General features: G+C 45.8%; 1 protein-coding gene across 16 annotated transcripts in view; it reads right to left on the bottom strand.

The window, feature by feature from the left end:
- fhod3b (formin homology 2 domain containing 3b) overlaps positions 1 to 15,014 on the bottom strand; it is a 742,093-nt gene that overhangs the window by 518,355 nt on the left and 208,724 nt on the right. The window lies entirely within an intron of this gene.

Genomic DNA, 15,014 nt, shown 5'->3' with positions numbered 1-15,014 from the left:
CCCCTAAAGTAAAGACGACAACACTCTCCAATGGTTTTTACAGAAATGGGAAAACGTGAAAAGGTTTATCAGAACCAGAAAAAGATATGAATGAATTCCTGCTCTTGGATGGCCAACGTTACAGTATATTTAAAAAAGGTAAACTTGTAAAAAGAGAGCAGTTTAAAGAATGCTTAGTTTGGTTTGGGGATCATGTCCCCAGCCCTTTTACAATGTCATTCACAGGCAAGAAACAAATCTCCCTTACTCTCTCATACAGACGTTTTAAATAAAATTTAGAGGACCCAATTATTATTTTTCCAATTAAGGGGCAATTTAGTGTGGCCAATCCACCTAACCTGCACATCTTTGGGTTGTGGGGGCAGCACGGTGGTGCAAGTGGTTAGCACGGTTGCCTCATGGTGCCGAGGTCCCAGGTTCGATCCCAGCTCTGGGTCACTGTCCGTGTGAAGTTTGCACATTCTCCCCGTGTTTGCATGGGTTTCGCCTCCACAACCCAAAAGATGTGCAGGATAGGTGGATTGGCCACACTAAATTGGCCCTTAATTGGAAAAAATGAATTGGATATTCATACAGGCTGGCTGGTCTCCTTGTTTGTTTGGAAGGGGAAGGTGGCCAGAATTAGGAAGGTGATACTATAGAGGGGACGGCAGGCGAGGGGGTTAGGCCTCCCAAATTTGTTATATTATTATTGGGTGGCAAATGCAGAGAAGGTTCGCGGTTAGAGCAGTGGGGGGGGGGGGGCTATGTGCGTGAGGATGGAGGCGGGCTCATGCAAGGGGGTTGGGGGGTGGATGTTGGCCACTGCGCCAGGTGGCCCCAGGGAAGTCTGGTGGTGATGGCCATGTTGAAGATCAGGAGGCAGTTTAGACAGCACTTCAGGTTGGGAGCTGGGTTGTTGTTTTTTTTTGGGGGGGGGGGGGGGGGGGGGGGGGGAGAAGAAAGAGATGAGAAGATGCCATTCAGGGGCAAATCATGGGTTTGAGCTGGGAGGTTGAATGCAAGTTTTGGGGATGGGAAGAGAGGGGGATTGAGGAAGTGTGTTTCATGGAGGTGTTAAGGCGAAGTGGGAGGAAGAGTTTGGGGTGGTGCTGGAGGGGGGTCTGTGGTGCTAGCTGCTGCGGAGGGTAACTGCCTCGAATTTGTGCACGGGGCTGGGCTGATACAGCTAAAGGTAGAGTACAGGGCCCACTTCACAAGTCGAGGATGTGCCAGCAGTTCAAAGGGGTGGAGGATTTCTGAACGGTGTGGAACGGCCCTGCAAATATTTTGGTCCTTCCCAAAGCTTGAAAGGTTTTGGAGGAAGTGTTCAGCACCATCTCGGAAGTTCTACATGTGAATGTGGAGCCCAGTCTCCTAAAAGCCATATTTGGTGTGTCGGACCAGCTGGAGCTGCAGACGGGTATGGATGTTTTAGCCTTTGCCTTGTTGATTGCTTGTAGGCGGGTCTTGTTGGCTTGGAGATCAGCTTCTCCACCCTGTGCCTTGGCATGGCTGGATGACCTGCTAGGCTGGGTGAGGCGGTTCTGGGTCATGGGCCTAGGTAAGGTGCTCTGTCCAAGGGCCGGTGCAGACTCAATGGGCCGAGTGGCAACTGCAGGGATTCTATGATCTCCCTGCCCATCACAATCCAGTCGACCCATCCCACTCCAGTCCAGCGCCAAGTATAACCACCCTTCACTGGCATACATGACTGTGAAGGTAGGTGAAGATTAAAAACTAGGTTACTGATAAGAACTGGTGAGTTTCTGAACTTCCTTCCATCATTCAGTGAGATGGTTTATTTTGGGTACATGTAACATAATTTGATCTGTTTGCTGATTATAGTGCTATTTGAGAAAAAGTATAGAATATATTTCTAAAATGGTATTTTGATGATTGCACACTACAATACAGTTATGACTTAATTACAGGGAGCCAGAGCCCGTTGACAGCATTGCCGAAGGAGACAGCAACACAGAGCTGGTGGTGTCATTCTCTGTGTGCTGCCTCCAGTGGGTTCACTGCTGAATTTTAAACCTGCATTTTAATTTTGATATTTTCAATGTTTGCATCTCTCAACTCCAAAGCCAGAATTTACACTCTCCCCACCCCACCCATAACATTGCATTGGCGCGATTCCCTCTGGGATCCTGCCCGCCTCGGCCCAGGAGCAACATCAAGGTTTGGCGTTTGGCAGGCAGACGGGAAGCCTGCTCATGCGCCTATGAAGCCCTTAAAGTGCCCACTTAATTCCCACCCAGCCTCAATTTTTAGGCTAGCAGGCACCAGTCAAGAGCAGGGTGCTAAATTGAAAAAGTTAAAAATCTCCATTTCGGGCGGGCAGGGCCCCTCAATCTGAAAGTCCCTTCAGATTTGGGGTGCCTTCCCCCTCTGGGTCCGGAGAGCTCCAACCTTCCCTTCCTTGCCCCCCCCCCCCCACCTCCAGCCTACCCCCCCGAACTAGGCCACCCAGGCATCTCCCACCCTCCTACCCCTCGGACCCCAGCACTTAAACTGAAGTGCAGTCCCAGGACTTGGGCACCGTGCTGCAGTACCTCTTCTGGCCACTGCAGCACTGAGCCTGGAGAGTTGACAGACAATCTGATTGTCAGACAGGCCTCCAAGGTGGGACTTCCATTCAAGGGCTGACGGAAGTTCGCCTGCCACCAATCAATACTCAATTAAGTGTAAAATGGCAACGGACCCGTTAGGGTCAGTGACGTTGGGTTATGCGTCCATTCAGTGTGGTGGGCGCTGAGCGCTCGGCATTCAGAAAATTCAGGTCCAAGTTGCTTTAAATTTCCAATTCCTTTCTCGCTTGAATAATGTGCAACAATGACAAGGGCCATTTGCTCACCATCACTAGTTGACAAAGAAATTTCTTGTCCATCAGAGTGACTTGCTAAGCCATTTATATGAAATACAAGTAACCTAATGGTTATGAGACTCAACAGCAACCTTAGGGTTACAAGTTCAAAATTGTGGAATTCAATTCATTAGTTCAAATTAGCAAAAATTAAAACCTGCTCACTCGCCACAAATTTAACTGGTTCACAAATGACCTTCAGGGAATGAAAACTGTCGGCCTCATTGCTGCTATCCCTATACTATTACCCATCGTTTAATGCCCACCAAGAAACTAGGTGCAGGCAATAATGCAGTCTTGCCAGCGCTACCCACATTCCAATAAAAGGTCTTAAGAAGCAACCATGTAGTGTGGACCAGGCAAGACTGTCGATGCGGAGTCTGCATGTTCTTCCTGTGTCTGCGTGGGTTTCCTCTGGGTGCTCCGGTTTCCTCCCACAGTCAAAAGATGTGCGGGCTAGGGGGATTGGCCATGCTAAATTGCCCCTTCGGTTAGGTGGCGCTACTGGTTTACGGGGATAGGGTGGCGGTGTGGGCTTTAGTGGGGTGCTTTTTTCAAGAGCCGGTGCAGACTCGATGGGCTGAATGGCCTCCTTCTGCACTGTAAATTCTATGATTCTATGATTGGGTGGCAACAACTTTCCCAGTCATCTGAATACAATAATCCTCTCCCTAGAATTAAGCTTACTGTATTCTAGAATGGTGCTTCTTGGTGTACATGTTATAAAATTAGGACTACCTCTTAAAACGGAATGCAGACAAGGAATACATACTACCTGGTTCGCCAACACTCCCTTCCCCTCCCCACCATAGCAATGCCATCCTGCTGTTTCCAAGAGGGAGTTAATTAGCCCCAGGCAAGCTAAACAATGAAAATGACAAGTGCACCATCCTTATACTCATTTTACAGACTATCCTGGGAATTTATTATTTTTATATAAAATCGCTAGACCTCCACTTAACTTCATCAGAATGAGATACGAGATATCAGACATTTAACAGAGCACATCCTGCCGCTGATTGCAAACGAGATACTGGAGATGCAATGCATGTCCTGATGGGGTTGTTGAGTTCTCCAGGAATTCAAAATCAAGCTCCTGGACCTTGCTGTGTGAAACTCTGGAGAAAAATCATCGGGACAATTCTGGTCACTTTCTTTGAATATTTCTCTTTACTAGAAAGAAGTGCGAGGCCATGGGGGTGGGGGGCTACAAAATCTAGATATTAAAAAAATTGAAATGGAGTTTTTTTAAAAACTGTTTGGTTGACAGTCAAGTATCATCCAATTGAGTAATGAGTCTTTCTGCTTTCCAATTGGTGCAGGAAGGTTCTGCGTCGCAAGGATGGATGTCTTGGCTGACTAATGGCTGGAACATGGGGACAAGTCATGGGATGAAACCTTGGGAATACATTTAATCACAGTTGATGGGGCAGCACGGTGGTACAGTGGTACAGTGGTTAGCACTGCTGCCTCACCACGCCGAGGTCCCAGGTTCGATCCCGGCCCCGAGTCATTGTCCCGTGTGGAGTTTGCACATTCTTCCAGTGTTTGCGTGGGTTTCGCCCCCACTACCCAAAGATATGCAGGATAGGTGAATTGGTCACGCTAAATTGCCCCTTAATTGGAAAAAATGAATTGGGCACTCTTTAAAAAAATTTTTTTAAATCACAGTTGACAACCTTGCAGCTGGCATCTGAATGATAACCAATATTTTGTCGGGATTCATTCTCTCTCGAATTACATTTAGTCTTCCACTTACTAGCAAATACGTGCTCTCTTAGTTTGCTTCCTCCTTGGAATAAACTTAGATGCCTGGTTATAGTGCGTCAACTTATTTCCAAAAGCCCCAAACAACAAATGCAACCATTATCTACCATGGGCAGGTTTAATGCACAAGGTTGAAACAGAGGAATCTTTATTTAACATCTGCTCTGTGTTATACCGGACTCAAAATACCTACATCAAATACAGGGGCAAACCTGTTCCAGTAAAAGCGTGCCTCCCATCCATGCCTTTGTTACCTCCAGACAAGGCTATTTTGTTTCAACACGGTCCCTAATTTTTTTTCCCCAATTAAGAGGCAATTTAGCGTGGTCAATCCACCGACCCTCAACATTGTGGGTTGTGGGGGTGAGACCCACGCAGACACAGGGAGAATGTGCAAACTCCACACAGCCAGCGTCCTGAGGTCAGGCTTGAATATGGTTTTCGACGGCGTGAGGCAGCAGTGCTAGCCACTGTGCCACTCCCACTGTCTCTGCAATAGCCCCCAGTCTTCAAACCCTCTCAAATCTCTGCACTAATTTAATGCTTGTCTGAGCATTGGTATTTCAGTTGTTCTACCACTGATGGTCATGCCTTCTGCGGTCTGTGCCCCAAAGCTCTGGAATTCCCTCCCTACACCCCTCAAGATTATCTATCTCTCTTTTCCCCTTCAGGATGCGCCTTATAAACCTACATCTTTGACCAAGCTTTTGGTCATCTGACGAATATCTCCTTATGTGGCTTTGTGTGATATTTTGCTTTCTGACAGTCCCCTAAAGTGCTTTTGAGATATTTTATTAAGGTTGTTATATAAACACAAGTTGTTATTGTAACCATATTCACTTGGATGAACTTAAAAGACACCAAAAAATGAAAATTGTTTGCAGATACCCTACAGGTTGGGATTTAGGCAAAAGTGATATAAATAGGAGATTCAACTCTATCTAGAGTACTGAAACTTTCAATATGTATTTGAGATTGTTCAAAGAAATCCACTTTATTTGACACTGTGAGTAAGTGACAAAGACCAAGTTAATTGTTCAACGGTCAAACATAGCTGCAGCTTGTCAGATACCATTACAACCTGATAAGCTCAATGCAATTGGAGACAAGGTCATCGCTGCACCAAATATGCAACAGCAGTTGTCCTCAGTGTAGCGTAGTGACAGCTTCTGGAACCGATAACTTTTGACACTCACATTTCAGTTGTGCATCGGGTTGGAACTTGAATGAAATCAGACAAGAGCTTGCCAGCCAAAGTCATCAGAACCCAACAGAGGAGCTTAGCACTGAACCACTTAGCCTATGTAGACCTTGACAATGAACATATAGAACATTACAGCTCAGTACAGGCCCTTCGGCCCTCGATGTTGCGCCGACCTGTGAAACCACTCTAAACGTGCACAGCCAATTCTTTTTCTACATGGCTGAGCTAGCCCCCTGCTTCGAATTTGTGCGCTCAACAGCTTATACTGCCCTGTCCAAGGCTGACGGGAAACGTCAACTATATTGGCAGGGTGCTGCTGTATATTCAATGTTGGAGCAGACCAACAGCAGTGGAAAAATCAATTAAGACTTCTAGTCATTTCAGCTTTCAGTATTGCTCTGGAACGCAGAAAAAGAAGAAATTGCCCTTGGTGGTTATTTTGTTTCTCTAGCGTGCCAGGTAGATAAAAGAGGTGATTCCGGATTTAATTCCCAATTTTTATTTGGTCCCTTTATGTTCCAGAGGGTATAATTTCTCCAAATCTACCTCTTAAAACCTTTTCAACATTTTAAGCACCTTGATCGGATCGCCTCTCAAACTCCAATTTCGAAGAGATACTCATTCAAGCTAATCTCATAATTTAGCTCAGTTTCATTGTGGTGTGCCTCACCCACTTTATCATCCGATTTTCCTATAATCTGCTCAATTTTTCTTTCCCCATTTTCCTAATGTTTTTAATATTATAGAAGAGTTCACGTTGGAAGAATGTCACCAGATCATTCCAATTACATCATCTTATTGCAATGTTTATTCTGATAATATATTGAGGTGGGTAATTAGAAGGGTTAGTTCCACTTTTACCATCTATTAAATGACTTAAGTACAACGTGCAGTTAGAGACATCTTGGACCAGCTTAAAGTTTTCTCAAAATAGATCTTAATAGGTGGAGAATACAGACCCAGATAATTTGCAATACCAATGGGCAAATGTACAATAAAAATTAAATCAATTACAGCTCCCATGCAGCTCTCGCAGTATACATGGTGTAGCTTGGGACTAAACCATCATAGCCACAAAAGCCTCTTGGTCATCAATCTGTTATCAATGCAGATTTGGTTGACTTCAAGTGGTGTTCATGGAGTGAGTGGTTGCACTCAGGGCAGCTCTGGCTTGAAAGCGCAGAATTGAGTCCTTCTTGCGCGAAAACGGGAGAATTCTGACAGGAAAGTGTAGTTGAAGGTGTGGAGAAGTTCAGCAAGTCTGCTGGTCAGCAGATCCGACAGAAGGTGAAAGACCTGGCCAAGGAAATGTTTGCGCTGGTGATAAGAGCCCTTGGCAATGGCCCTTAGGGGGTCAGCAGAGTGGCAGGGGATTAAGAGAGAGAGTAGGGAGCACCAGGTGTCACTGTACATGGACGTCCTGCTATTATATGTGTTAGACCCGCTGGAGAGCGTGGGGCGGATTATAAGCCTATTGTTGCGTTCTTTGTACTGTTCTTCAGGACGGTAAAGGTTGTAGCATTGACAAAGAACAGCAAGCAGTGTTTAACAAACAAAGCTAATTTATTACACAAACCCTCAATTAGATTTGAACATTTACTAAGGAATTAGATAAATAAAGAATACACTACACTTCTACTATACTAAACTATGCTACCAGCTAAACTCTACACAGTCAGGCTCCCTACCACTCTCTCCAGTGTCTCCCGCCTCTCTCCCAGAGGTCACGGAGGCATGTGATATTTATATGGTTACTCTATAGCACCATCTAGTGACTAGAGTAATAACATTACATTAACCTTTTATGTTCCTTACACTATCCACATATTGTGAAACCTATTAGAGGGGTATGGGGCTTTCACTGGTTATAAGTTGAACATGGGGAAAAAGCAGGTGTTCCCGGTGAATGAGTCGGGTTGGAGAATCAGTTTAGGGGAGTTGCCAGGGGTAGGTTTAGGTATTTGGGGATCTAGGTGGCGTGAAAATGGGCGATGCTGCAAAAGCAGAACGTTAAAAAATTGGTGGAGGTGATAAAGGAGGACTTTAGGAGATGGGATACACTGCATCTGATGCTGGCAGAGAGGGTTCGAGTGCTGAAAATGAATGTCCTGCCAAGGTTCCCATTTATATTTTAGACACTCCCAATTTTTATTTCAAAGGCCTTTTTTCAGAAGTTGGATACATTCATTTCTGAGTTTGTATGGGTGGGCAAGGTGCCACGGGTGAAGAGGGCCCTGCTGCAGAGGCAGAGAGGGGGTAGCGTTACCAAACTCACTACTATTGGCCAGCGAATGTGGAGAAAGTCAGGCAAGTGGTGGGAAGGAGAGGGATTAGAATGGGTTTGGATGGAGGAAGAGTCCTGTAGGGGGTCCAGTCTGAGGGCCATGGTGACAACAGCACTCCGCTGGCTACAAGGAGATATACTGTGAACCCGGTGGTACAGTCCAGAATAAAGGTGTGGAACCAGCTGAGAAGACAACCTGAGGGGATAGCGGCATTAACGGCATTGTGTGAGAACCACGGGTTTAAGCTGGGGGAGACGGATGGTAGGTACAGGAAGTGGAGAAAGGTGGGGTTGGTGAGGGATTTGTATCTGGAAGAGGTTCGCAAGCGTAGAGAAGCTATGGGGGCAGGGTAGAGCACCCGAAGGGAAGTGAATCTAGGTATTTATAAGTAAGGGACTTTGACGGAAGGTGTGGAAAGGGTTTGCCAGGCTGCCGAAATATGCCCTTTTGGAACGGTTATTGGAGACATATACGGGTGGCTGGGAGAGCAGGGGGTACACAGGTGGTGAGGTTCAAAGAGAAATGGGAGGAGGAATTGGGAGGGGATATAGATTGAGGCACTGCGTAGGGGGAATTCGATCTCGTGTGCGAAGATGAGCTTGATACAGTTTTAAGGTGGTACACAGGGTGCACATGACTCGGGCAAGGATGAGTGGGTTGTTCCAGGGAGTGGCAGACGAGTGCAAGAAGTGGGGGCAGGGATCAGCAGACCACACGCATATGTTCTCGGGTTGTGAGTAGCTACAAAGATATTGGGTGGGGGTGTTTGCGAAGCCAACAAAGATTGTGGAGATTGGGCCGGACCCTATGGTGGCGATATGAAAATGAAATGAAATGAAAATCGCTTATTGCCACGAGTAGGCTTCAATTAAGTTACTGTGAAAAGCCCCTAGTCGCCACATTCCGGCGCCTGTTCGGGGAGGCTGTTACGGGAATTGAACCGTGCTGCTGGCCTGCCTTGGTCTGCTTTAAAAGCCAGCGATTTAGCCCAGTGAGCTAAACCAGCCCCATATTTGGGATATCGGAAAAGTCGGAGCTGATGGAGGGGAGGAGGGCCGATGTCGTGACCTTCACCTCTCTGATTGCCTGGCGCCCGGCTTAGAGTTTATTGGAATGGTGGTCGAATATGCCGCCGGCGGTGGCGGACTGGCTAGGGGATCTACACAACTGCCCTCTGGTTGGAGAAAATTAAGTTTGAACTGAGGGGTTCAGCGGCGGGCTTTGAGGCACGGTGGGGACTGCTCGTGGCCATGTTTGAGGAGTTGTTCGCTGTAGGAGGGGGGTCAAATGGGGGTGAAAAAGGGAAACATTTGTACGGAGTGCAAAACGGAGTTGGGGAGTCATTTACCTTTTTGTACTTAATGAATAAATTTGAAATCAAATAATTTTTTTTTTTTTAAAGAATCAATGCTGATTTGGTCATCTCAGATGGGGCAACCGTTGAAGTGCTACAATTGAAATCAGCACTGGGACTACAGATGAGAACAGACATGTTTTCACATTGCAACTAGCTGAGAAAGGCCTCGTGATCGCCATCTGTGAATACCCAGGACAAGAGGTTCCACTTTCGATGCAAATCATCGCAAAATTCACATAATCATATCATTTACAGTGCAAGAGGCCATTCGGCCCATCGAGTCCGCACCGACCCCTGGAAAGAGCACCCCACCCACACCTCCACCCTATCCCTGCACTCCAGTCTAACTTTTTTTTGGGACACGAAGGGCAATTTATCACGGCCAATCTACCTAACCCTCACATCTTTAGACTGAGGGAGGAAACCGGAGCACCCGGAGGAAACCCATGCACACACGGGGAGGACGTGCAGACTTCGCACAGACAGTAACCCAAGCCGGGAATCGAACCTGGGACCCTGGAGCTGTGAAGCAACTGTGCTAACCACTGTGCTACCGTCCTGCCCACAACGTTGGGAAAGTGATTTTTTTCTTTTGCTGCTCCAAGCTCCTGCTCAAACTCATTTACTGAATCAAAATCTTCCATGAACTATCTTAGTACAGTAGCATTTTACAACGTAATTTTAAAAATTGCGTTAAAAATATTAACCAAGTGACAATCTGACAGAGCTTTATTGATATGAATAAAAATGGGTTTATCAGGGCAGCACGGTGGCGCAGTGGTAGCACTGCAGTCTCACAGCGCCAAGGTCCCAGGTTTGATCCCGGCTCTGGGTCACTGTCCGTGTGGAGTTTGCACATTCTCCCCGTGTTTGCGTGGGTTTCGTCCCCACAACCCAAAGATGTGCAGGGTAGGTGGATTGAACTTGCTAAATTTCCCTTTAATTGGAAAAAATGAATTGGGTACTCTAAATTTATTTTTAAAACAAATAGGTTTATCACCAGCTTGCACAGTTCACCACCTGTTCGCAATCTAATTTTACTTAACTGAAAATGACTTTGCAAAATCACGCAGAACCATTTACTAGTTACAATGTTGTACAGCAAAAAGTTTCTCTGCCAATTTTTTTAAAATCAAAAGCTTTTGAAAACATGCATATCAACAGCCTAAAAAAATGCAATGGGAGGAAAAAAAAAAACAACTTTGTCCACACAGCGGGTTGTTCGGGTCTGGAATGCACTGCCTGGAAGCATGGAAGAGGCAAACTCAATTGAAGCATTCAAGAGGGCATTAGATGATCAATTGGTAAGATACAATGTGCATGGTTCAGACACGATGGGTCTCCTCCTGCACCCTAACAATTCTGGAATCACGACTTTTGGGGGTCTTCTGGAAGGTCCATAATTGAATGCAATTAGGCAATTAATAGAACCTCACCTTGCATCAACAGTCTGTGACCAGGCTACTCTGGGCATGATGATTTCCAGACGGACGTCTTTTTAAAACTAACGCAAAAGAACAGCAGAATGTCAATTTGAGCTGGATGCAATTTTCACTTTAAAAATTCTGATTTGGCAGGTATTAGACCAATTATCGGCTCAACCTAGTGGAGACACCAGGCCTCAGCGAATGCGATACCATTAGGGTGAACAACATTGACCAAGCTGTAAATCCAACATCATGGCCTTGAGTAGAAACAGACAGAAAAAAGAACAGCAAAGCCACCTGTAAAACAACCTGAGCAAACATTTTTAATTACTATCATGAAAATTGTCCTTGGATGAGCTAAATGCAACTAAAGTTAAATCTTGCGGAGAGATTGCACAAGCCGATGCTGTAATTACTCTGGGGAGTTTAGAAAATTCCAACGGTGTCCCTTTTATGATGGGTGTATGACTGTAAAAGTATTCAACCACCAAGGAGCTTTGAGAATAATGCGCTCCAGTTGCATATTTTATATTTATTAATCAACTGTTGCATTTTCTTTATAGGAATACTGAAAAGAAAGAGGAAGTTTGAAATCTGTTGGCACCAATCTAGCTTTGAGCAGAAAATAAAGAGTTGTATTAAATGCAACTGTAAAAATTCTTCTCCAGCCATTCTTCAGTTGCTTAGGAACAAAGGAACTTGGACACATAATGGAGTTCTTTTGAGGAGTACAGTAATACTATAAATGTACTGTTCCGGTTATAGCCACATAAAGCCTCATTCTGGGCATGCTCTTTTAATATTCTCCATCTGCTGCTATTGTAGGAGACTCAGTGTCCACAGTCTGCCAGACTGGGTTAATTAAACATCACATGGAATTCTCAGGCCACCATGTCACATATATTTCTCTAAACACTGTTCTAATGGTTAGTGCTGAGAGAGGGAGAGAGAGAGAGAGGGAGAGGGGAGTTGGGGGGGGGGGGTGGGGGGGGGCTGTAATGATATGTATATAGTCAAGTTAGTGAAGGGTTAGGGCAGCATGGTGGCACAGTGGTTAGCATTGCTGCTTACGGCACTGAGGACCCGGGTTCGAATCCCGGCCGTGGGTCACTGTCCATGTGGAGTTTGCACGTTCTCCCCGTATCTGCGTGGGTTTCACACCCACAACCCAAAGTTGTGCAGGTTAGGTGGATTGGCCACGCCAAATTGCCCCTTAATTGGAAAAAATAATTGGCTACTCTAAATTAAAAAACAAAGGTGAGTGAAGGGTTAATAATTACATCTCTGTGTAAATCAAACAAAGAGGGCACCACCACTTCTCGGTATTTAAGTCAGACTCTGAGGGAATTCTGGGGGATACTGGACGGAATAGCATAAGGAGAAAGCATGGTGAAAGCAGGATAGAGTAGATAGAGTTAACACGAGATTAGATCATAGTGTAGTTAGTGACTATTTAGATTATTGAGTACTGCAAGACAAATTCAATATTGCTTAATTATCTGTAGCTCAGTAGAGTGTGCGAACTTCATTTAATCAATAGTACGATAATAAATTTGTTTTGTTTCAATCTTTTGATTGGTATATTTTGTCAACACCACATCCGATCATTCTAGAAGAAAGGACAAAGAATACAACACATTACCAAGAATGGTAACAGGGACATTTGGAAAGGTTGCCTGCAAACCATCATGTACAAGTCTGTACAAATCAGCTACTATGCCAACAAGGTGTGATGCAAGAAAATCTTGAAAAATCCGTCCATCTTCCATATTCTCTTGCTTATATTCCGTTTTCCAAAGTGGACCATTGATGGTCTGATGTAATGGCTGCAGCTGGTCACATGCTGAAAGTTCTAACCCCCATCACTACCAAGACTGGCCTTCATGTTTCTAGGACAAAGAATGGAATCCTGTAGATCGAGCCATTGATGTTGGAGTTGAACTTACAGGGTACTCCACTCACGTGAAGTTACAGCAAATAACTTGATTTGAGAGAGGAAGTAATGAAGCTAACTTTTGAAACTGAATGAGACTCAAATATAGTGAATGGTAGCATATGCAGATTGGATTATTTACTCGTGCTCTGGACTAAATCATTCCACCTTGCACTGGCCTGTGCTACATGTCCCTGCACTGGACTGACTCATTCTGCCCTCCACTGGCCTGTGCTACAGTGATATCATCAGCTGACTTTTCCATCTCGTTGCTCATCAACAAGTTCCAAGTTTGCTCACCTCAACACTCACACATTGCAACATTGACCACCTTTACTGTCATTCTGACAAGAGATAAGCCTGGATTTCAATTCGACAATTATTCATACAGGCATGTTTTTGCAAGTTAAAAAGCACTAAATCAATAGGTTTTTAAAATTGTGAATGGGGTTGAAGTCTAACGAATGCAGCAGTCAATCTGTATGCAATGCAATGAATGAGCAAGTAACGCTTTTAAAATTGGCATTGACTGAAGGCAGAATGCTGGCCAAGGAGGAGACTCGTCTGCTTTGAAAAGAATCTACAACATGTAGACGGATAGGACCGAGTTTGCATCATTTTTGGACAGATGCAACATATGCATCCGCATTTATTTTTTCCAAGATGGCACCGGAGCATGGAGACTGCGAGCTCTCTCACCCAGACCCTTTTCTTTTATCTTTTATCACCGTTCCGACTGAGTAAAACTTTTCCACTTCATATATAAATACTAATAATGAATGCTCTTTTGTGTTTTCTTAATACGCCCGATGCTGCTTTTGCTCATGTATTTGCTTTGTTTGGCCCTTGTTCCGCACTGTAACCAATTACTTATTAGTCAATGTACTGTGTCGACTATTCTTTTTGTCTACTATGTACGTTTTTGTACATCCCCTTGGCCACAGAAAAGTACTTCGGGACATGTGACAAGTCAATCAATCAATCATTTGTAATAGCCTGCAAATTATGAAAGTTTCTCGCCAATTGATCAGGAACTTGAAAAAGATTTTGCTGTTTTTCGGAACATAAGTGGTGTAGGCCTTTCAGTCCGTCCAGCCTGCTCCGTCATTCAAATACACCGGGCGGGATTCTCCACCCCCACGCCGAAGTGGCCGCTCCGTCGGGAACGCCGTCGAGGTTCACGACGGCACGGAACGGCCACGGTCGCGACCGATTCAGGCCCTGACAATGGGCCAGTATCGGGGCCGCGTCATCCTCCCGCGCGAGGCCTTGTCGCCCGCGTAAAAGCGGCACCGATTAGATGACACGGCCGGCGCCGCATAACAGACGTCATCCGCGCATGCGTGGTTGCCGCCCTGTCCAAATCCGCCCCGCAAGAAGATGGGGGACGGATCTGGCGGGGCGGCGGAAGGAAGGAGATACATTTAAGGTACCCCCGGGTGCAGGATCCCCCCCCCCCCCCCATCTGTCCACAGGCCGCCCCCCCCCCCCAGCGTTCACGCACCGCCCACGACTGTAGCGACCAGGTGTGGACGGCGCCGGGGGGGGAACCCGCCATTTTGGCCTGGCTGCTCGGCCCATCCGGGCCTCAGAATCGCGGGGGTGCCGGAGAATCGCCATTTTCGGTGTCTCCGGCTTGGGAGAATCGCGGGAGGGCGTCGGACCGGTGTCCCTGGAAATTTTGGTGCCCCAGGCGATTCTCCCAACCGGCATGGGAGTGGAGAATCGCGCCCATTGTGTCTGATCATCTACCTCTTATTCCATGTTCCCGCACCCCCTGATGTCACATATCCATTTATCAGTTTGATAGGAAGCAAGGTCTTCATCATTGTCATCTTGTATTAGCAACGTGGAACTATATTCATGGCTCCAACTGGTTTTATTTTTGACCAGGAATCCACAGATATCTTGGATATATGGCGAAAGGCTTTCATCTGAACAGTCAGAAACTGGGGAATTGTGATCGGTTTGGAGCACCTCTCAGTGAAGGTTAACAAGATAATTAAGTAGAAATATACATCATGAGATCGGCCATCACAATCCAAAACTTTTAGAGGGCCACATTTTCTTGATCAATTGGTGACCAGGCTTCGTAGAAAGTAAGAAGATGTGATGAGAATGCCTGGCCTCTGTCCAAATGAGACATTCATTTGGACAGAGTTCAGAATACAGCGACTTCATTTTACATCCAGC

Source organism: Scyliorhinus torazame, chromosome 6 (assembly GCF_047496885.1).
Source record: "Scyliorhinus torazame isolate Kashiwa2021f chromosome 6, sScyTor2.1, whole genome shotgun sequence".
Classification (NCBI taxonomy): Eukaryota; Metazoa; Chordata; class Chondrichthyes; order Carcharhiniformes; family Scyliorhinidae; genus Scyliorhinus; species Scyliorhinus torazame.
This window is presented reverse-complemented; position numbering and strand designations above follow the sequence as displayed.